This window comes from Lithobates pipiens, unplaced genomic scaffold (genome assembly GCF_037356315.1).
Source record: "Lithobates pipiens isolate NorthernLeopardFrog02 unplaced genomic scaffold, aLitPip1_a1.2 Scaffold_27, whole genome shotgun sequence".
NCBI lineage: Eukaryota > Metazoa > Chordata > Amphibia > Anura > Ranidae > Lithobates > Lithobates pipiens.
This window is the reverse complement of record NW_027507788.1, coordinates 170979524-171004626: the sequence shown is the minus strand read 5'-3', so window position 1 is coordinate 171004626 and position 25103 is coordinate 170979524.

Here is a 25103-nt window from a genome sequence, read left to right as displayed (position 1 = left end):
CAACCAATCAATTGATTGAGAGTAATATGTGTTGGACTCTGATTGGCTGCTGTGGGATTGACACTTTATGTAATTAAGCACCTGTGGTCTGCTGTAGGTCAATGTTAAATGACTTAAAGCTCTTTTGTGATGGTTGATTAAGGTACTGTAGATGTAAGTTGGCCAGTAACAAGAATCATTGTGATCTGTGCAAATAAAAATAAAATAAATAAAAAGATTCATCTTAATTAGTAATTATGCAAAGGAGAAGGGGCTATGGAAATACCTCAAGGATATAATACAAGGGATTGAAATCTTAACGTGGACCTTCACCAATGTTCTTAATGCCCTCTCTCCTGCCTCTTTGCCCCTCTACTTTTTTTCCTTACATTTATGTCCTCAATCCTCATCTGATGTACCTAGACTTGCATGCACAGACACGTTGTATGTCTCTCCAGGAGCCCTATCAACATTTCTGTCTATGTGCAAGATTCAGTAAATACCTCCTGGAACATTCATGTCACGTATCTCAGGAAGCATTTTACATCTCAAGAAGCGCTACCGGGTCTTCGCCAGTTCACTGTCAGGGCCTGCAGCGTTTCTGTGTATGGACGAGGTATGCAGCCCCAACGACCTGCTTAAGACACCCACAGTATGCCTGTGTGTGCGCCAGAACTTAATTCAAGATGGCAGTGGTATTGAGCAAGGCCAGAAGCTAGATGGGTAGCATGGATAGAAGGCTGACATGATTGGGTTTGCAGGACAGGCTGGAGTTACTGTAGAGTTAAAATTAGCTTTTGTTTAAAACTTACCTGATTGGGGGAGCAAGGGTGGGGCAGGGTGTGGCCTTGGTGGGGTGAAGTTGGGTGGTGCCTTTTCCTCAGGGTTAGTCGGAGCTGGTAGAAGAACAAGCTTCTCCCACTCTCCTTCTCCTCTCCTTTCTGTTTATGGTAACTTTCCTTCTGTTTGCCTTTCTTACCTAAGGCTGCTTTCACACTGAAGCGGTGGGGGCATTGGCAGTTAAACGTCTTAGTGGCGCTATTCGGTCGCTAATGGGACGCTTGTAACCTCTGCTAGCAGCCAAAAAAGGGTTAAAACTGCAGCGGCGCTTTGATGGCGGTTCGGCGGCGCTGCCCATTGATTTCAAGTGCTTCAAAGGTGCTGCTTGCGTGACTTTTTTACCATCCTGCAAGCGCACCGCTCCAGTGTGAAAGCCCTTTAGCTTTCACACTGGAGTGAGAGGAGAGGCTCTTTACAGGTGCTTTGCAGGCACTATTTTTAGCGCTATAGCGCTTGTAAAGCACCTCAGTGTGAAAGCAGTCCCTTGGGCAGTTGACTAAGGTCTAGTGGCGATTTTGTGGGTACTGATCTGCATTTCTGGGGATTGTTTGCTTATACCTGGGATGAGTCTGCATTTTTGCTTGCACATGATTGGATGATGGAATTCAGCAGAGTTTCTACTCATTCACGAAGCTCTGGAGCAACTGCATTCGCAGAGTGCACAGTCTTTTTCACTTTAGTAAATAAACCCCCATGAGTTTACAATACTGAACTTTTTCACAATATTCTAATTTTCTGAGATACTTGATTTTTGGTTTTCACTAGCTGTAAGCCATATTCATCAACATTAAAAGAAAGAAATGCTTGAAATATATAACTCTGTGTGTAATAAATCTACACGCAGAGTGATATTTTGTTTCCCATTTGAGTTGAATTAGGCCTCGCTCACATGGACTGTCCGTTCAGGTCCGCCTGTCAGTTTTTTAGGCGGACATGAACGGACACTCCATAGACCTCCGCTGACATCTGTACCACTCCGATCTGAAAAAGTGATGAAGGAAAAACCTACTTTTCCATCCGTCTGAGGATCGGATCGGGTGACGACATCCGATGGGGAGAGCGGTAATCTGACAGGTCCATCCCTGCACAGTGTGCAGAGATGGACCTATCAGCTTCCTGCTCAGTGGGGGATCGACGGAGCGATCCCTGCTGAGCAGGGCAGGCTCCGTACACAGACACGTTCGTGTGAACGAGCCCTTACTGAAACTTAAACTTAACTTTTCAATGATAAATATTCTAACTTTTTGAGATGCACTTGTATGTATTGTAAAGTTGGGGGTTATTTAGCTTTAGTGTAGAACTTGCCAGTGAGCTGAGTCTACACCAGATGTGCAGTGTAAAGGCTTTTTGGCCCACGTTTATTGAAGGAAAAGAAAAACAAGTAAAATAACAGGACAGTTTCAGCTTTCCACAGCAACAATATAAATGAAAACATACCAAGCCACCTGGCTCTCTTTAGCTGCACCATTGCTCAGGCTTTATGCTTCGGATCCCTTGGCCATATACCAGAGTTCCTGTACAAGCCCTGAATGTCAGCACTCTTTTTCCAGCATTCTTGTTGTTCGACTTGGGCCCTCTGTCTGCTGTCAGACTGTACCGTGCAGACATGCACACTTCTCCCTTGCATGCTTGGACTCCTTGGGATGGTGGAGCCCAGAACCGTGGTCCTGGCTTTACTATCAGACCCACATACACCTGAACAATAAGCATGCTGGCTAGCCCTAAATCCTGATCACAGGATTGGAGATTTTATCCCACCCAGATTGCAACCATAGAGGAAACTGACACACAGTTTACTCCAAAATGACATGTGTCCTGCAGCCCCTCACCTGCCTGGTTGACAATCCTGGGCAACAAACCTGCCCATGGCCAACTGCGCTGTCACAATATATATAAATATATAAATATATATATAAATATATATATATATATATATAAATATATATATATATATATATAAATAAAAAATAAAAAAAAAAATATATATATATATATATATATATACACACATAGTATTCCTCTTAACATTAAAATATATACCCAAGCTTTATTTCAGCCAATAAAAAAATAATTTGTATATCTCAATGATTTTGCCTGAATAGCAGCTCACTTCCAATGTATAGACAGCCACTTGATTGGATAAAGATGTATTTGAATATAAATGATTCTTAAATATATATGAACCAACAGTAATCTTCTGCCCATCTCTGCACAAAATGTGCGGAGAGCTATATAATTAGTGGAGAAGTAGGGGATTCAAAAATGTCTGTATCCATAGAGGTCTGATATTAGCTACGTAGTATGCACTTGCAATGAATGTGTCCATTTGTGTATTCCAGTGAAGTCTTTGCATGGATGGCGATTGACATATAAACATCCACTTGATTGAATATTGACACAAAGGATGGATGAAAGTGCAGAAATGTGCTGGCCGTGTCTACGCATTTTGCAATTAGTATCCCATGAAGTAGAAAATCCAGAAGTGTCTACAGTATGTTCATAGATGTCTGACAATAACTAAGTGCATCAGTCCTGCTATGGAAGGTAAATAGCACTCCATGAATCATAATCCACCTGAAAAGAAGTATATTGTACAGTAAATGTGGTGTGAGTGCTGTGTGCGACTCTTTATAAATACAACGTACGCGTGCATGCCATACAATTAAATGAACGTGGAATAAGAGCCTGTATGAATTATTTGTAAAGATCCATGTATGGGATGCTGCCATGTTTGGATTTATAACAGGCACATAGAAAGTTGGTTTGTTTGGCTAGGGTGAGATATAGATCGGTAAAGTTCATAAAAAAAAGTGCAAAAACATGCCACCCTACTCTGACATGGTTTGGCCCAAGGCATCCTCAGGGTGTCTTTGCTGTGACCTTGTAGGGAGGTAAATGTAACTCCAGATACACTGCTAAGACCCCAGGTGCATGAGAATTGGGAGACAGGGACAGAAAGTTGTCACCGTATAACAGGAAAGGGGAGAATCTGGTGCAGCTGTGCATAGTAACCAGTTAGCTTCCAGGTATTATTAGCAAAGCTTAAAGGGGTTGTGTAAACCTACATGTTTTTTCACCTGCCCTCCAGCCCCCCCCCCCCTCCTCCAGCCCTGGAACTTGACCCACGGGGACAAGCTGCCTCTGTGCCCGGGGTTCTCGGCTCTTGATTGGATAGATTGATAGCAGCTCAGCCATTGGCTCCCGCTGCTGTCAATCATATCCAATGACATGGGTGGCGCCGAGTCCTGCATTCGGCGGCTTTGGACCCCAAATGCTGGATTTGGTAGTGGGCTCGCAAGGTAATCCCCCAGGAGACTGCTTCTTGTAGGGGGTTATCTGATGTGGGGAGGAGTTGCGAGAGCCGCCGGGGGACCCCATAAGAGCAGGTTCAGGGCCACTCTGTGCAAAATGAGCTGCATAGTGGAGGTAAGCATGATATATTTGTTACAAAAAAAAAAAAACACAAAAAAAAGAACCCTTACAATCATTTTTATTAAACAAGCTGAAGTTAGAAGCTGATTGGTTGCATTGCACAGTTACACCAGATCTCCCCCTATGTGTTGAATGTGGCATGTTAAGTCACAGCAGTATAAACCAGAGCTTTTAAAGGTCCCCACGACGGGAGTAAAGGGCCCAGGATCACTGTGAAGGCCCCGAAAATAAGGGCCCTGGGATTGATGGAAAGGACCCCAGAAGTCAGGGTGGCCCTTCATGGTTTACTTTCACCAAGGCCCTGAAGGTTCTAGTTATGCCTCTGGCATGGTGCCATGCCATGGAGTGGTTTTGGACATTGTGCAACCTGGTTACAATGCACAGCTACACCAGATTCTGTGTGCACCAGTTTTGGTAAATCTCCCCGAAGTACCTAAATAAGGAACTTTATGTCAGGATCACCAGGGTTTTTTTAAATAAAAGCTGCATGTTTAGGTCTGGTTCACACCTATGCATTTGTTAGTGCTTTTTTAGTTTTGCAGAAACACACTACAGTCCATTTAACATGGTTTCCTATGGATGCAGTGGAAAGGGCCAGGGATTTTGTTCTGGTTTTTGGTTCCATAGACTTCAATGGATCAAAAATGTGTATTGAAAAATGCAAACTGCACCTGGAATATGCAAACTACAATTCATACCTGCATAGGTGTGAATCAGGCCTTAAAGCTGAACTTATTTGCATAAATCCATACACAGTGAAAAATGTATGGCACTGAAATGTACAGTCCCATGAGGAATACTGAGCTGTGGGTCTATGACTTTTAAAAAATTTTCTCTACAAATTCTTGGGATTTATAGTTTTCTCTGTCAGATCTTCTTATTATTGCAGGAGAATCTCGGCTGCCTAGGACTCTCACTCCTCATTGGCTGAGAGAGCAGCGTGGCGCCATTGGCTCCCACTGCTGTCAATCAAACTCAGTGAGCTGATGAGGAGAGAAAGGGGATGGGGGCGAAACGCGGCTCCATGTCTGAATGGACACACAGCTCGGTTCGGGTGGCCCCATAGCAAGCAAGTATAGTAAGGAATGATGGTGTGGGACCCAAGAAGAGGAGGATTGGGGCTGCTCTGTGCAAAACCACTGCATATGACGGGTAAGTATAGCATGCTTGTCATTTTTTAATATAAAAAACTGAGACTTTAATATCACTTTAAGATAGAATAAGGATGTTTTTATTTATGTAAAAAATCCATCCCTCACCATATTATCTAACACCTTCAAGGTCACATGGCCGACGGGGATACCATGAAATCCAAACTTCAAAATGCTGGCCATTTTCGTAGTTATTTTTTTATTTCTGTCTGTGATCAGGCTACGTAGATTCACCCTTCAGAGCTCATGTCGGAAAAATGGTAGCTCCAGCACGCATGTGTGAGAGTGACGTCATCACGTCCCCAGCCACTCACGTAGCCGGAGGCCGCAAACCCATTAGAAGATGCCAGCCAACACAGTGGTGACATTGCGGCGCTGGAGGGCTTTGTTCTAAGGTAAGTCTATCATAATGCACTAGTAATAATGCGCTAGTATGCGATGCATACTAGCACATTATGACATTGCCTTGCAGGGATTGTTTTCTTAATTACCAGTAGTTTACAACAGATTTAAAATGGGAGGATTGGACTTACTTCATTATCATGTGACCACTGTGATTGGCTATAAACCGAGAAACCTTTGGGTACCCCTTCCTAGCTCCCATCACTCACGCAAGATGATGCAGACGTGGAAAGTGCCTGTCCCAACTCAATGCACATAGAGGAAAAGTAAAACCAAATTGCCACACACCTACAAAGACTGAATATGAAACTAATGAAAGTGGCTCATCCAGACCACACCCCCTAACACACCCCAAGGTGTGGCATAATTACCACGGTCGCAAAGGTCATGGAGGTGAGTAGGGCGAAATGCATTGGGACATGACCTGGATGGAGCCAATCTGAGCCAGCTTTCATTTGTTTCATCCTCTGGCTTTCCATTGGTCACATGGCTGTCACATGGCTGTCACATGGCTGGACATTGGTCACGTAAATGGGAACCCAGGGCTGGACTGGGACAGAAATTTGGTCCTGGACTTCATCCAGACTGGCCCACTTACATTTTGAGTGTCCCATCACCAGCCCCCTTACACCAGAGTGTCCCATCAGCACCCCCTTACACCAGAGTGTCCCATCACCAGCCCCCATCAGAGTGTCCCATCAGCACCCCCTTACACCAGAGTGTCCCATCAGCACCCCCTTACACCAGAGTGTCCCATCACCAGCCCCCATCAGAGTGTCCCATCAGCAGCCCCCTTACATCAGAGTGTCCCATCACCTGCCCCCTTACAACAGAGTGTCCCATCAGCACCCCCTTACACCAGAGTGTCCCATCAGCAGCCCCTAACATCAGAGTGTCCCATCACCAGCCCCCTTTCAACAGAGTGTCCCATCACCAGCCCCCTTTCAACAGAGTGTCCCATCAGCACCCCCTTACACCAGAGTGTCCCATCAGCACCCCCTAACATCAGAGTGTCCCATCACCAGCTCCCTTACAACAGAGTGTCCCATCAGCACCCCCTTTCACCAGAGTGTCCCATCAGCACCCCCTAACATCAGTGTCCCATCACCAGCACCCTTACAACAGAGTGTCCCATCACCAGCCCCCTTACAACAGAGTGTCCCATCACCAGCCCCCTTACAACAGAGTGTCCCATCACCAGCCCCCTTACAACAGAGTGTCCCATCACCAGCCCCCTTACAACAGAGTGTCCCATCACCAGCCCCCTTACACCAGAGTGTCCCATCAGCACCACCTTACATCAGAGTGTCCCATCACCAGTCCCCTTACAACAGAGTGTCCCATCACCAGCCCCCTTACAACAGAGTGTCCCATCACCAGCCCCCTTACACCAGAGTGTCCCATCACCAGCCCCCTTACACCAGAGTGTCCCATCACCAGCCCCCTTACACCAGAGTGTCCCATCACCAGCCCCCTTACACCAGAGTGTCCCATCAGCACCCCCTAACATCAGAGTGTCCCATCAGCACCCCCTAACATCAGAGTGTCCCATCAGCACCCCCTTACACTAGAGTGTCCCATCAGCACCCCCTAACATCAGAGTGTCCCATCACCAGCCCCCTTACACCAGAGTGTCCCATCACCAGCACCCTTACACCAGAGTGTCCCATCACCAGCACCCTTACATCAGAGTGTCCCATCAGCACCCCTAACATCAGAGTATCCCATCAGCACCCCCTTACACCAGAGTGTCCCGTCAGTACCCCCCTTACATCAGAGTGTCCCATCAGAACCCCCCTTACATCAGAGTGTCCCATCACCAGCCCCCTTACATCAGAGTGGCCCACTGAGCCATCGGCCCACCGGGAAACTCCCAGTAGCCGCGATGGTCAGTACATGCCTGTGGGAACCCCTCCTGCCAGGCCAAGGGCTGTCTATGATACATCGGTCACTGTGCTGGGAGCAGTGAGCCTGCTCTCAACACAAAAACCTTGGCCATCCATAGACCCGTACATGCGGCATATGGGCTTTAAAGCTCATCCTCTTTGCCCCAGCAGATATGCATTACGCGGGCACCAAGAGGTTAACAGTTTAAAAGACTTTAGGCTTTACATCTATATTAATGAATTCAGCTGCCGTGTTACATTTCTGTTGGCTTTTTACATTGCGGTGTATAGGCTTCTGAATTTCACAGAAGGCTGCACTTTCCTTGGATACCCCCAGGGAAAACAGAACCCCAAACATGTGGCTGGAACAGTTTTCAACCTTGCGTGATATTATCCAGACGCTTTCAATGTTCCATCCAGTCTAATAGGACCTTGCAACCTGCTAAACTCCCCAGACTTGTATAAAGCGCAGATTGAAAACGTCTGATTTGAAGGGTCACCGGAGCCTCACATCGGCATCACTCCACCAATATCTCCCTTTAGGCCACGGAGAACTAACCTGTGTGCTTGTCAAGTTATGATAACATTATGGAAGGCGCGGAGAGTGCATTTCTCTGCGTTCACCTTATTTCGGCCTACGAGAAGTGAGCAACCAAGATGCTGCCGAGAGGGTTAATTGGAAGGCGCCAATGCAGAGTAGAAGGAGTGTTATTGATAAAAGTGTTTTTATTTTTCTCTGCGGCTATTGATTTCTGTTCGTGCTCACACTTACCCTGGCGGATTTGCATCCTTTGAAAAGCAGCCGGAGAGAAATGATTTGTGTTCTATTGTGATTTTGTGTCACATTAGGAAGAATGATTAAAGTGGGAAATGTAACATAATAAGAACTTGAAATTCTCATTGAAAAGTCAAAGGATAAAATCACAGACATTCCCTTGGAGAACACAAGAGTGCATAGAGAACAGGTTGCCAACGCATGGAAACGGACCAAAAAAAAATTAAAAATCTGCATTTTCTCCTATGTAGCGCACCACAATGCCAAGTAGTGCGTTACCGTGCGTTGAATTGCCCTCTGTGCATGTGTGTTGGAGTTGCCTTGCCTTATTGCGTTGGGCTGCCATTAAATAGAAACAGCACAAAATTGTACACTATATTGTCAAAAGTATTGGGACATCTCTGCCTTTACACGCACATGAACTTTAATGGTATCCCAGTCTTAGTCCGTAGGGTTCAATATTGAGTTGGCCCACCCTTTGCAGCTATAACAGCTTCAACTCTTCTGGGAAGTCTGTCTACAAGGTTTAGGAGTGTGTTTATGGGAATGTTTGACCATTCTTCTAATTTATCCAAAATGTGTTCTATCGGGTTGAGGTCAGAACTGTGCAGGCCAGTCACGTTCCTCCACCCCAAACTTGCTCATCCATATCTTTATGGACCTTGCTTTGTGCTCTAGTGGGCAGTCATGTTGGAACAGAAAGGGGCCATCCCCAAACTATTCCCGCAAAGTTGGGAAACGGAAATTGTTTAAAATGTCTTGGTATGCTGACACCTTAGGACAGGGGTGCACAACCTTTTGAAAAGCGAGGGCCACTTAAGCAACTCGGTAACTGGTTGCGGGCCACAACTAGCAAAGCAGGCGGATGACAGGTACATGCAGAGCGGATACAGCCCACTCTATGGGTCCTCCGATCCACCCTGGCGGAAGGGGATTTGATCGCCTTCTGTTTTTTTGTTTTTTTTGCAAATCAGATTGGAGGTAGGCAGGTGTAAAAGGACACAAATATGTTTAAATCTGCCGTTTCATAGAGGTGAATGGAGGGTCCGATTGAGTAGGACCGATTGTGTGAAAGGGGCCTTTCACACTAATGCAGTGCAGTGCACCTGTGTCTTTCCTGCGAGTTACACGAGCTACACTTTGCCATACACTTCTGTTATATCCTGCAGGTGTGGTGCACTTTCTGAAAGTTCACCAAACCCGCAGGTAATAAGAGAAGTCTATGCCTCAGTGCAGCTAACCTGAAGGTGCACCGCACCTGTGAATCAATTTGAAAGCAGCCCAGTAACCACTGCACAGATATGCCCATATATACTCTGCAATCTTAGTAATAAACTGACCTTTAATAACAGTCTCCCATTCAGGTATTGCCTGCTGTTGCTGTCCCCGGCAGAGTGCATTTGGCATCACTCTGCCTGTGGCAAGAGACGGCGCTATACAGGAAGCATCAGCTAATACAGTTCTGCTCCACAGTTGCTTGCTTTGCCGACTTCAATAACAGCACAAATGCTCTGGAATGGCGGGTCTGCAACCCATGATCTGGGCTTGCCAATCTGTCATCCCACAGAAGGAGGTCGTGGGCCACATCAGAGGGCTCCGCGGGCCACATGTGGCCCCCGGGCCACTGGTTGGTCACCCCTGCCTTAGGAGTTCCCTTCACTGGAACTAAGCAGCCAAGCCCAACACCTGAAAAACAACCTTACACCATAATCCCCCCTCCACCAAATGATTTGGACCAGTGCACAGTGCTCTTTGCTTTACACCACTATAGGCTCAGTTCGCAAAGCTTTAACACAAAGGTAAGGATGTTTATTTATAGCCATGTGACTGTCATTGTCAAATCTCATTGGACATTTTTTTGAGAACAAGGTCCTTATCCCACTTTGCTTCATTTATGGGGACCAGTCCCAGGTTTGTCAGAGCCCAGAATGAGGGACACCAACATTTGGGTACACATGGCAGAGGTCAGAATAAAGTCTATTCTATGAAGAACGATAGTAGAAGTCTCTGTAGGTGAAAATTACCTGGACTGACTGATGAGCGGCGTTTTTTCCCTTTGGGGCCATTTTCTCTTCTTTCAACATACAATATGGAAATAGTTCAGGCTTACTCTACCTTAACTAAAAACACAAGGGACACCCCACTCTTATAGCAGAAGTGACCCCCAACGGTTTTCTGCTGGGTGTAATGGTCAAAGTGACATTCCACACACAAATGATTTCATGTCCTCCTCGGCTCCTCACACACACAACGGGTAATATTTCCTCTTCTCTCTCTGCAGTCCGATGAATAATTTGTGTCTTCTCTGTTGCGCAGTCCCACCGTGTCTTGCGCTTGACTTGCAATATGTGAAATATTAGGCAATCTGGCCCATCTCCCTGTTACCGAGGTGAAATATTATGGTGATGCAAAATGCAGGTTGCTGCGCTCTCCCTGTGTCTCCAGCACCGCACTAATTGCAGAGGCGTCCTCCGATACAGCATGTTACACGCCATTTGTGTCTACTGCATGTCTGGATGATCGTGCCAGCTGCTTCCTGAGCTCTGCTGAATAATTAACCCCGGAGCCAGAGGAGACAGCTGACACCCACCCCCAGAACTATGAACAGATACAGTGACCTGTCGGCTGGTGGAGGGTCTAGAGTCCCCTCATTAAACAATGTCAGGAGCACAGAACTCCCCCCCCCCCTCCCGTACCCCCTATAGAGCACACCTGTGACACCTAATGACACACCTGACCGGTGTGGTGGCACCTTCCAGGTTGGAATGGAAAAATGGCGGGAGTGTTGGCTGCATCCCAAAGGGTTGGGGTAGTATTTATCATTTCACGCTACATGCACACATAACCAACATCAAACCCTGCAATGTTATGCAAGACTGCCCTTGTTATCGATGTTAAAAAAGCTGCCACATTACATAAAATGTCCATGCTAAAATAGAGATGCCATTTTAGAAGAGAGTAATGGAAAGACTGCTCCCAAGTTACAAAATTCTGTTGCCAAGTTGCAGAAGGCTACTAGAGATCACTGCTATTCTTTAAGAGACTTCTAGAACAGCTTTTCTCAGCCTAGGTCCCATTAACACGCGACACAGCTTGCCCTTGATCACCATCATTTATTTCGGGTATTTATATAGCGCTAGCAATTTATGCAGCATTCTACATATACACTATATATACCAATAGTATTGGGATGCCTGCCCTCACACACATAAACTTTAATGGCATTCCAGTCTTAGTCTGTAGGGTTCAATATTGAGTTGGACCACCCTTTGCATCTATAACAGCTTCAACTCTTCTGGGAAGGCTGTCCACAAGGTTTAGGAGTGTGTCTATGGGAATGTTTGACCATTCTTCCAGAAGCACATTTGTGAGGTCAGGCACTGATGTTGTACAAGAAGGCCTGGCTCACAGTCTGCACTCTAATTCACCCCAAAGATGTTCTATCGGGGTAAAGGTGAAGACTCTGTGCAGGCCAGTCAAGTTCCTCCATTCCAAACTTGCTCATCCACGTCTTTTTGGACCTTGCTTTGTGCACTGGTCCAGATAATTTGGTGGAGGGGGAATTATGGTGTGGGGTTGTTTTTCAGGGGTTGGGCTTGGCCCCTTAGTTCCAGTGAAGGGAACACTTAAGGTATCAGCATACAAAGACATTTTGGATGATTTCATGCTCCCAACTTTGTGGGAACAGTTTGGGGACGGCCCCTTCCTGTTCCAACATGACTGCGCACAAATGCTTTTCTGGAAGAATGGTCAAACATTCCCATAGACACACTCCTAAACCTTGTGGACAGCCTTCTCACAAGAGTTGAAGCTGTTTTAGCTGCAAAGGGTGGGCCAACTCAATATTGAACCCTACAGTTCAAGACTGAGATGGCATTAAAGTTTATGTGTGTGTAAAGACAGGCGTCCCAATACTTTTGGTAATATATGTAATATGTGTATATATTGTACATTCACATCAGTCCCTATCCTCCAGGAGCTTACAATCTAAAGTGATGTGGGGACTCAGAGGTAATACTGGGGACTGTGACATATTTGGGGGAGGGGACTCCAACACGTTGGGGGCCCTCTGATGTGAAGGGGGACTTCTGATGTGAAGTCAGTTTCATCATGGTGGTTGTGTGCAGTGTCCTAGACTTAGGTTTCTAATAGATGGTAATATTTACATCAGTGGTGCCTCGAGATTTAAAAGTTTACACAAAAAGGTTGATAAATTCTGTTCTAGGTGTTAGATATTAGATATAATAACTGCTAGAAACTGTTGACCTGTTACAAGAGACTGCTATAGATTGCTGAATAAAAGACTATAAGGCTCCGTTCACACCTGGAGGATTGCAATCATGGGCAGAATCGCCGTGATTAAGCTCGCATATCCAAATTGCAGCACATCACAGGGTGTTTCTGCAATGCCATTACTTATTAGTGGCACCTCAATCGTGTCGTGATTTTGCCACGATTGTCGTGCGATAAATAGCCCTGTGCGACGCTGTCTGTCAAACGAAGGTTCTGCTCCTTTTTGTTGTTCGTGTTGCGATTTGCCACAATTGCCTCGATTGCAGCGCGATTTAACTCTTGCATAGAGGAGGTAAGTATATTATATATATATATTATTATATTATGTAATATTTTATTTTACCTTTTTCACTAAAAGAAAATATAGACAGCTAAAAAAAAAAAGAACATTTTAAGGGCTGGATCACATCAGCAGAAGTAAGCAGCGTGGCACATTTTAAAAAAAAAAGTACTTTATTGAAACGTCACACAGTGACAAATAATTAGGTTCTGTTAGTCGCAGTGCGCCACAGGGCTGCACTGAAAAAAGTAGTGTATGCCAGACTTTCCTAAGCGAATCGGTCAGGTAGGCGACGAGGCCTTTTTCTTTGTCTTTCAGTTGCACAGCGCTGGAATAGCCGCCCAATGCAGTTCATCCGCACCTGGCAGAGCAGATACCACATACCTGGGTTTATCTGATACCCAAATTCCATTGATGACCGTCCACGAGTACATGACCCACTGATTAATTTTCAGGTCTGGCTGCACTTTAAAACTGTATTAAACCAAAAATTTTATATATTGCAGATTATCAATCATTAGATGTGGTGGCTGAATTTTTTATTTTCTTTGAACTGATTTTTTATAAGGCTTTTCCCTGTTTTTCCCTGGTGATCTGACCAGTAACGAAACTGTGGATGAAATAGCACAGTGGGGATATTTAGACAGCAGCATTAGAGAGAGGGAAGTGTTAGAGGTACTAGCAGATTTAAACACACTAACAAGTTGAAGTTGACCTCCATCTAAAGCTGGGCACACACGGACTGAAAATCGACAGAAAAAACCCTTGCTTCAGAAGAAACTGGGAGAATTTCAGCCTGTGTGTACATCTTTCTGTCCAACAGAAGCCGGTCTCACGGCTTCTGAGGATCGAGGATGCTGGAAAACCATTGGCTGCAAGTGCTGATCGGTGTGTTCTGGTTGGGGGGGGGGGTCCCCCTGTTAGAATACAATAGCTTAGCTAGGGAGATTGTGGCACTAACATCGCTTGTGTTAGTATGGCAATCTGTAAGTTATTCTTTGTTCAGCCCGCTGGGTTGAAAGGTAAAATAACTTATAGTGTGTACCCCTCACTATACTTTATGCAGCAAACAATTTTGTTTTTCCTTTTGGGATAAAGGTTTTATATTAATAAATAAAAGCTGATCATTTTTAAGCAAGCACCCCTGCCAGTGTTGAATGGTTTGTCTCATCTTTCTGTTGAAAAACAACAGAATTGCTGGCTGGATCTCCAAATGAAAATAGAATAAAGAAAGCCTAAAAAAAAAGAAGAACTGGTAAGCTGCTATATAATAAATGTTTGCTTTTGCGTTAGTTACTGCTTTAAGTCCCTTTTTTTTGTGTTAGCAAAGGTTGATGATCTTCTAATTACAGCTCATGAAAGTTTATTAAATTTGCACTACACAGGAGTGTTTACTGGAAGACTTCATGTCTGAGTCAAGCGTGACTTAGCAAATTCTCTAGACAGTATCGATGTTGATTAAAATGAGACAACACGAGCAAAAAAAATAAAAAATTCAAACTTTCACTAATGAGCAAAGATTTCAAACTTCACTCCTTAAAAAAAAAAACGTTACGTCGGTGGAGAACGACAGCAAAAACATTTTGCTCCAGAGCGGGCCCTATGGTACAAGGTTAACACAGAATTATCGCATTACGGAGTCTTATTAGATTTGTATGATGGTAAGTATAAAGGAAAATGGGATTATGGACCCTTGAGTAGGGAATGGAATTTGGGCAGCGATGTGGATGGAAAATGGTTAATCCACAGGAGAAGTGATGAATCTGTTAAGTCCTTTCCTGGCCTACGGTGAGATATTCCTGCCAATTACACAAACAAAAAACGCACGGCGGCATCCGACTGAGAGAAATGGTCCTGGCGGGGGACTCCTGAACTGTTTTCCATCAACACAGGCAACATGCAGACCTAAAGAACACCACACGAACATTTTCATTTTATGGAAAGCAGCCATTCCATCTCACAATCATAATATTTCCCAGGGTGTGAGGGATGATGGGGGCTGTGAGTCAAGTGCCTGGGTCCTCTGTATCACCAGCATAACAACCTATACGTGTAGGGGGAGCAATCACACCACTTGTATTATGTGGTCCTTATTTTACCATACTCTGTCTCCAGAGGCAATGAACGAAGAATTGAAAATTCAAAAACTCATTGCTTCTCCATGTCGTATCTGCTGTTTGTGGCATTTCCTCTTGCTGTGGTGCCATCTTCCCACAGACCGCCTGTAACAATTAACTCAGTGCTTTCAGAGCCGCTTGTAGCTCCAGCCACTGCCACACCAGCAGCACTCTAATATGTTTTACCAGCAGTAGGGCGAAGGGAAACTGAGAATATTAATTTGGCCAAAATTTCAGCAAATTCAGGAGATTTCACCAAAATGCATTGGTGTTTCTTTGTGGTTTTTAAGAGTGCAATGACTTCTAAAGATCTTAGCCTTCTAAGGTTTAAGGAGGCTTCTTTTCACCTATCCTGGACATATTCTGGTTCTGAAAAACTAGCCTTTCTGGCCTCATTATTTTACTTTTTTTCACTAAAAGAAAATATAGACAGCGAAAACAGTTTTACTTTTCTTCACCTATCCCTTACCTTCCTTCACCTATCCCATACCTTCATACATCTTTCCCATATCTTCCTTCACCTATCCCATATCTTCCTTCACCTATCCCATACCTTCCTACACCTATCCCATATCTTTCTTCACATATCCCATACCTTCCTACACCTATCCCATATCTTCCTTCACCCATCCCATACCTTCCTACACCTATCCCATATCTTTCTTCACCTATCCCATATCTTCCTTCACCTATCCTATACCTTCATATATCTATCTCTTACCTTCCTTCACCATCCCTTACCTTCCTTTACTTATCCCTTACCTTCTTTCACCTATTCCCTTTCCTTCCCACACCTATCCCATACCTTCCTACACCTATCCCATATCTTCCTTCACCTATCCCATACCTTCATACATCTATCCCATATCTTCCTTCACCTATCCCAAATCTTCCTTCACCTATCCCATACCTTCCTACACCTATCCCATATCTTCCTTCACCTATCACATATCTTCCCTCACCTATCCCATACCTTCATATATCTATCTCTTACCTTCCTTCACCATCCCTTACCCTCCTTTACTTATCCCTTACCTTACTACACCTAACCCTCACCTTCCTTCACCTATCCCTTAACTTCTTTTACCTATCCCTTACCTTCTTTCACCTATCCCTTACCTTCTTTCACCTATCCCTTACCTTCATACACCTAACCCTTAACTTCCCTCACCTATCCCATACCTTCCTACACCTATCCTATACCTTCCTACACCTATCCCTTACCCTCCTTTACCTATTGCATACCTTCCTTCACCTATCCCATACCTTTCTTCACCTATCTCATAACTGTTATGTTATGTGTTATGTCGCGTACACACGGTTGGATTTTCTGATGGAAAATGTTCGATGGGGACTTTTTGTTGGTAATTCTGACCGTGTGTAGGCTCCATCACACATTTTCCATCGGAATTTCCGTCTCACAAAATTTGAGATCTGGATCCGACATTAAAATTCTTTTGCGCAAATTCCAAACGTGTGTACACAATTCCGACGCAGGAAGTGCCGCACATGCTCAAAATCAAGCAGAAGAGCCGCACTGGCAGCCTACCCAACAGAACACAATTGCTCAATGGGGAGATCGCTGTAGTAACGTTGCAAAGTTTTTTTTTTTTCGTTCAGTCTGCTAGGTTGAATAAAAAATGAAGAAATAAAAAGCATGTACCAGCTTTACTATCTCCTAAGGTTTACAGCTTGGTGTACGCTTTAAGTTTTTTTTCTTTCAACCCAGTGGGATGAATGAAAACAAAACTGAGGCGCTCGCTTTACTAACTATGTGACATTAGTACAGTGATCTCCCCACTGAACTATTGTATTCTGACAGGGGGGACTGCCCCCTCGCCAGAACACACCGGTCCATGCTCACATCTATAGGCTGCCAGTGCTGATCGGATGCCGATTGCATGCTGGTTTTCCAGTGTGCCCTTTTGACAGAAGGCGGCCTTCAGGCTTATGATGGACGTTTTCTGTTGAACCGGTGCATATCGGCTGATATTCAACCCATGTGAACCAGGCTTAAGGATGCTTCTTTCCCCTATCTTGGGCCAGTTCTTGTACTGAAAAATGATCCCCTCATTAGCCTCAGTATTTTATTTATTTTTTGTTTTTTCACAGACAGCAGATACGGACAGTGAAAAAAAACATAATTGTAAGTATTATGGTGCATTGGCCTCTAAAGGTCTCCTAGGATATAAGGAAACTCATTTTACCTGTCCCGGACCTGTTTTTTTGCATAGCTTAGCCCCTTATTTGCCTCATTATTTTATTGGGTTGTTTTTTTACAAAAAGAAAATACAGACAGTAAAAAAATAAAAATTGAAATAGCAGGGTGCAATGGTCGCTAACTGCCTTCTAAGCTTTAAGGAAGCTGATTTCACCTATCCTGGATATATTCTTGTGACAAAAAACAACATCTTATTGACCTCATTATTATTATTTTTTTCCATGGAAAGTGAACAAAAAAAAATGTAATTAAAAAATATTTAATAACTGGGGAATTCTGTAAATTTGCAGCAAAATCAATTTATCTGAAGTCACTCAAATCAATCCCTACCAGCAGTATGTAATTTCACCAGTCCTGATTGAAGTGTGGATCTCTAGAGAAAGGCCCTGATGACCGCCAATGGAAAGGTCTTCTCAGCCCCCCCATTTGGCTTCCTCAATACATGGTGTCCTTAGATCCTTCTATCTCCAGTAATAACTATATACTGTGTAGGCATTATGCCTGTACATCTGCTGCTGCTGGTGGCACAATTCCTTTTTGTTTAGAGTATTAGATTCTTTCAAACAAACTATAAGGAAGGGATAATTCCAACCATCTTGACATTCTTCCACATTGACATCACTGATGGTCAGACCCTGGAATCCCCTCAGGGGCCAGAAGACAAATTCATACTGTTGGGTGATATCATTGACATTAGGCAGGACAATGCAGCAGTTTAATTAATTATCTATAAGCTGCTGAGGACCCAAAGAAGCTCTGAAAAATTGTATCCAGTCTGTACTAAATATCTCCACTGTGTCTGTGGAGGCTACTGAATAATGAGCTCCACTCAAAAATTACAGCGGATGAGAGCAGAGCCATGATAACGAACGGGGAAAAAGTCCTCTGGTGCCTCCAAAAGAGGTGCATGGGTAAAGGAGAATTGCCATTGGAGAAATATAGGGCTACCATATTTTATTCTATTCTTAAAGAAACCCTCTCACACTACCCTTTCAGTGACAAACTTCCTATAAAATTATATGTGCATCAAATATATTTTATGCATGGCATTTTTCTGTATAAGCCTCCCTTGTTTAGACTTTCAAAAGCCCTGAGAATGCTTCTGCGGGCCGCCATCTTGAGTGCGATGTCAGCTTTGCTAGCAGACTCCTCACTCAAGTTGCACTCTATAGCAGTGGTCTCAAAACTGTGGCCCTTGGGCTAGATGTGGTCCTTTGAAAAGTTTTTGCAGTCCCATGAACTGCTGCCTCTACCAATACATCCACCTAAGTGGAATGTATAAGGTAAATGTGTGGAGGAAGGAGGGTAGACATGGCGCTGTTCTGGGGTGTAGTGTCACATACCCCTATATAGTTTGCAAGAAATCCCAAAAGAAAACCCAAGGCAAAATATATAGTGTAAACCAAATATGCAAATTACCTGTGTCCTGGTGCAGCAATCTAATATACTTCTATTTGAGTGTGTCTCATAAGGTCAAAATGCAAAAATGAATGACATAAATATGTGAATCTCAGTACATATACTAATATAAAAACACATATGAAAACATATTCTTAAAGTGACTAGTGCCCTATACATGCATTCTTAGGTGATGCTACCATGTATCAATTGGCAATTTGAGATAATATATACTGTGTGCAAAAAAAGGTCCATAAACTGTTATAATGCAAAAATAAAGCAAAAATAAAGTGACAGGTGCTCTTCATAAACTGTGCTTCTTATGGGTGCTTTCCCCGGCCTCCCTTGATATATTGCATGAAATGACACCACTGTTGGCCCAATACCCTACAGATAATATCTTGTTGGCAGGAGATTTTAATATGCCTCCAATCCTAGCCTGGACAAATTTCGTTTTGACCCTGTTACTGATTCTCCCCTGCCTCTCTGGGTTGAGGTATATTGTCTTAGTGAAGTGACGTGTGGCAGTGGTCTCAACCCATGCCTCAGGCCACGGGTTGGAAAGTAATACTCTGCCTGGTATGCCACAACCTCTATCTCCCTGTTGCACAGAGAGATCCGTCTTGCGTCAGACCCAGGAGGAAGAGAGGTCCGCACGGGCTTCTTCTGCTATTATAGCTACCCTCAGCAATCTTCAGATGGCAGCAGAGATCCGTGGGATATGTAGTCCTGGCACACAAGCGTGCAAAGCAATTATCTGACTGGAGGACTATTCATCCCACAATGCTTTTATTTGGCACACAGATATGTCACTGGATACATTGATCACTAGAGGGACAAACGATACTTTGAAATGCTAGAAGGTACGGTGCTTTATGCTAGTCCATATTGTAACATATGTTTAGGTACTTAGGAATTGAAGTCCAGAAGGATCATTCACTATACCTGGCTGATAACATTTACCCAGTCCTCCAGCAACTCACCTCTAGATGTCAGACATTGAAGTCCCTACCACTCTCACCGGTTGGAAGGATTAACCTTATTAAAATAAAATTTCTTCCTAAATTCCTCTATGTATTTTGCAATACTCCAGTCTCAATCCCTGGCTGTTTCTTTAGGAAATTAGACTAAATAGTGATTAATTTTACCTGGGCTGGGTCTATCCTTAGAGTTACTAAAGCCCCGTACACACGAGCGGACTTTTCAACATCCAAAGTCCGACGGACTGATTCCGTCAGACTATTCGATCGTGTGTGGGCTGCAACGGACTTTTGATTCACCAAAGTCTGACGGACTTTAGAATATGGAACATGCTTCAAATTTTTCCGACGGAACTCCGCCGGACCCGGTCCCTTCGAAAAATTCGCTCGTGTATATGCTATTGCGACGGACTAAAACCGACGCTAGGGCAGCTATTGGCTACTGGCTATGAACTTCCTTATTCGAGTCCAGTCGTACGTCATCACGTTCAAATCCGTCGGAGTTTAGTGTGATTGTGTGTGGCCAAGTCCGCTCAGCCGAAAAGTCCGTCAGAACTCTGTCGGAACTCCGGCAGAACTCCGGCAGAACTCCTTCGGAAGTCTGTCGGACATAAGTCCTCTCGTGTGTACGGGGCTTTAGGCTACCTTGCAGATGCCTCTGTCTCTTGGTGGATTGTCATTCTCATGGTTTAGACAATACTAGTGGGCTGCAGTGATGGTGACGGTGTGCTGGTAGTTTACACAGTCACACATGAATCCCACTGTAAATTTGGAGGCAGCCATTCTGGGATCATATTCTGCTTTAAGTAACCTGGTGTTCACAGGCCCAAGGGCACATGCAGAAATGACAATCCCAACAGTTCAGGTGTGGGAACAGATGTCTGCAGCGATTAATGATGTCAACACAATCTCTCCGCACACTCCACTTTGGGGGAACCCTAAATTGCGACACCTCCAATCCACCCCAGACCCTGCCCTTTTGGACAGGTACGAGTTTAAAACAATACAACAGATTATGCCAGAGGGTATATTACCTACCTCTGAAAGCTTAAGGACCACTTTTCAACTTCCCTCATGGATGATGGATGATGTCTAACAGTCCAGACAGAATCCTCTCCTCATTATATATTAGACTATCTAGTAGAGATACAGAGGGACTAGATTGTTTCACAGTTGGAAAGAAGATACACCTACCCTCTAACACCCATAAACAGTTGTTCATATTTTATGCCAGAAAGGCTATCCTAACTTAATGGAAGCACCCTGAGCCCCCTACGGTCTCACAATAGAGATCTATGGTTGATTCAATTCTGCTGCTTTATAAACTTGCATATATGAGCCATAAGTGCCAAAAAAAGTTTGAGAAGATATGAGGTACCTGGAAAAGGGGTACCTGGGTTAGGAACTAAGGGACTAACAAATCTCTATAAGAGATGAGAATACTAGACTACATAAGTGTGTCTCCCCACCCTCGATTGCCCACACCCCGCCCCTCCCCCCTTCTTCTCCCTCCCCCCACTACATTGGGGTAAATATACTGTTAGTCTATACCAGATAAGAGCCTGACCTAATGAGTACATTGACATTTTTCCAGTTGTTTTACACCAACTGCTGTGGTATATTTGACTCAAGCTACAGTATATCACAAAAGTGAGTAAGCCCCTCTCATTTTTGTAAATATTTAATTATATCTTTTCATGTGACAACACTGAAGAAACTACACTTTGCTACAATGTAAAGTAGTGAGTGTACAGCTTGTATAACAGTGTCAATTTGCTGTCCCCTCAAAATAACTCAACACACAGCCATTAATGTCTAAACCACTGGCAAAAAAAGTGAGTACACCCCTAAGTGAAAATGTCCAAATTGGGCACAAAGTGTCAATATTTTGAGCGGTCACCATTATTTTCCAGCACTGCCTTAACCCTCTTAGGCATGGAGTTCACTAGAGCTTCACAGGTTCCACTGGAGTCCTCTTCCACTCCTCCATGACGACCTCATGTAGCTGGTGAATGTTAGATACCTTGTGCTCCTCCACCTTCCGTTTAAAGATGCTCCACAGATGCTCAATAGGGTTGAGGTCTGGAGACATGCTTGGCCAGTCCATCACCTTTACCCTCCGCTTCTTTAGCCTCTTGAGATCCGCGCTATAGCCGAATGACGGCTACAGCGCGGACCTCCTTTGCCGGGGCTACGTCTATTGACGTCGTCCCGTGCATGAGCGGCCTGCGTGCCCCCTGAGGGGTGCGCGTGGCGCGCTCTGTGATCGGCGAGTCAATGAGACTCGCCTGATCACCGATCCGAGCAAGGGGTCGATCCCGACCCCTTACCACGTGATCAGCTGTCAGACAATGACAGCTGATCATGTGACAAAACAGAGACGGTAATCGGCTATTTTTACTCCTCGCGCTGTCAGCGCGAGGAGAGAAAAAAAAAGCCGATCACCGGCGGCCGTGATCGGGACATCAGTCCCGATCACGGCCAGTGTATCAGTGCCCACCTGCCCCCTGCCAGTAACCCCCAGAGAATTAAAAAAGTGCCACCCAGCAGTGCCACCCATCAGTGCCCATAATGCCACCCAGCAGTGCCATACATCAGTGCCCACAGTGCCATACATGAGTGCCCACAGTGCCATACATCAGTACCCACAGTGCCACCTATCAGTGCCCACAGTGCCACCTATCAGTGCCAACAATCTGCCTCAACAACATTGCTGCACCTCAGTGCCACATATCCGTGCCCATCAGTGTCATCTACCAGTGCCCATCAGTGCCGCCCATCAGTGCCCAGCAGTGCCACCTATCAGAGCCACCTATCAGTGCCACCTATCAGTGCCCATCAGTCCCATCTATCAGTGGTTCCTATCAGTGCCCCTTAGTGCCACCCATCCGTGCCACCTATCAGTGCCACCTATCAGTGCCCATCAGTGCCGCCTTATCTGTGCCCATCAGTACTGCCTTATCTGTGCCTATCGGTGCCACCTTATCTGTGCCTATTAGTGTCTCCTTAACTGTGCCTATCAGTGCCCACCAGTGCCGCCTATCAGTGCCCACCAGTGCCGCCTATCAGTGCCCACCAGTGCCGCCCATCAGTGCCCACCAGTGCCGCCTCATCAGTGCATTTCAATGAAGGAGAGAAATGACCTGTTTGCAAAATTTTATAACAAACTATTAAACATGATTTTTTTTTTTTTTTTTGCATCTTTTTTTGTTTGTTTAGCAAAAAATAAAACTCCCAGCTGTAATTAAATACCACCAAAAGAAAGCTCTATTTGTGGGAAAAAAGTGATAAAGATTTCATTTGGGTACAGTGTTGTATGGCCGCGCAATTGTCATTCAAAGTGCATCAGCGCTGAAAGCTGAAAATTGGTCTGGGCAGTAGGGGGGTTTAAGTGCCCAGTAAGCAAGTGGTTAGCAAGGAAGTGACGAAGTCCTTGTAGGACATAACGTGCGTACGGGAGGAGGAGCTGCTTTGCGGACGTCACCCGCTGTCTGACTGTGTACTGCTTGCAAGTCATAGTGTCACCATGGCTAATTGCAGGCACTTTTAGTGTTCACTGTGAAGCTTGTGTTTTTTATTTTGCTACATTTGCTAACTGTCATTATCTCTTTTGAACTGAGAACTTTTTCATTTTAATTGAATTTTTATTTAATAAACGATTGTTAAAGGCTACACTTAGATCATTCTTTTTGCTTTTTGCTGGGGGCTTTGTTACTGCTGGAGTGACCTGTTTGCACGCATTCTGCTTGCTGGATTGACGCTATTGGATACACACAGCAAATCGCACCCCATGAGCATTATTAGTGCATCTGATCATTAGTTATTCATCGGATTCCATGCTGCTGGAGAAATTTACCTGATTTCATCCTGTCCCTATCCGTGGATTGGTGTCCCTGGATCTGTTTATCCTGTGTATGGGATTAAGCCTATTTGACCATTTGAATTTTCAGTGGCCCATCAGGTTCGTTAAGGCCGCGTACACACGGGCGGACTGTTCGCCCAACTTTGTCCGCTGAACAGTGTTTGGGCGGACAGTCCGCTCGTGTGTGGGCTTTCAGCGGACAGTTTCAGCGGACAGTTTGACGGACAAGGTTTTTCGGAATTTCCGAAAAACTGTCCGCTGAAACCTTGTTTCAGCGAACAGTCCGCTCGTGTGTAGGCTTGTTCGTCAAACAAAGTTGCGCGCATGCTCAGAAAGGATTTTCACGCCGAAAGTTATAATGCAGTGTATAGGACGTCGTATTTTTCGTCCCGTCGTACGTGCCGTTCACGTCATCGCGCACGGTTTCAGCAAACTGTTCGTCCGTCGTGTGTGGCCATGTCCGTCCATGCTAAGTTTGAGCGGACTGTTTGCCGAAACTGTTTGACGGACAAAGTTGGGCGAACAGTCCCCGCGTGTGTACGCGGCCTTAGAGTACTCTGTATTGGTGGAAGGATTTGCCACTCTGAATTTGGTTTATCATTTAGAAGAGCGCCTTCATCACATGGTGGCCTCATCCTTTCTCTCTGTACAAATATTTGATTATATAGTACATGGACTTTACTTTCGCTGCACCATGTTTTGAATTAGTGCAATAGGGTTTAGGTCTGGAGACATGCTTGGCCAGTCCATCACCTTTAACTTCAGTTTCTTTAACAAGGCAGTCGTCGTTTTGGAGGTGTGTTTGGGGTCGTTATCATGTTGGAATACTGTCCTGTGGCCAAGTCTCTGGAGGGAGGGGATCATGCTCTGCTTCAGTATGTCACAGTACATGTTGGCATTCATGGTTCCCTCAAGGAACTGTAGCTTCCCAGTGCCGGCAGCACTCATGCAAGCCCAAACCATGACACTCCCACCACCATGCTTGGCTGTAGGCAAGAAAAACTTGTCTTTGCATGCCTCACCTGGTTGCCACCACACATTCTTGACACCATCTGAAGCAAATACGTTTATTTTGGTCTCTTCGGACCACGGGACATGGTTCCAGTAATCCATATCCTTAGTCTGCTTGTCTTCAGCAAACTGTTTGGCTTTCCTGTGCATCATCTTTAGAAGAGGCTTCCTTCTGGGACAACAGCCATGCAGACCAATTTGATGCAGTGCGCGGCGTATGGTCTGAGCACTGACAGGATGACACCCCACCCCTTCAAACTCTGCAGCAATGTTGGCAACACTCGTACGTGTATTTCCCAAAGACAACCTCTGGATATGACGCTGAGCACATGCACTCAACTTCTTTGGTCGACCATGGCGAGGCCTGTTCTGAGTGGAACCTGTCCTATTAAACCGCTGTATGGTCTTGACCACCATGCTGCAGCTCAGGTCCAGGGTATTGGCAATCTTCTTATAGTCTAGGCCATCTTTATGTA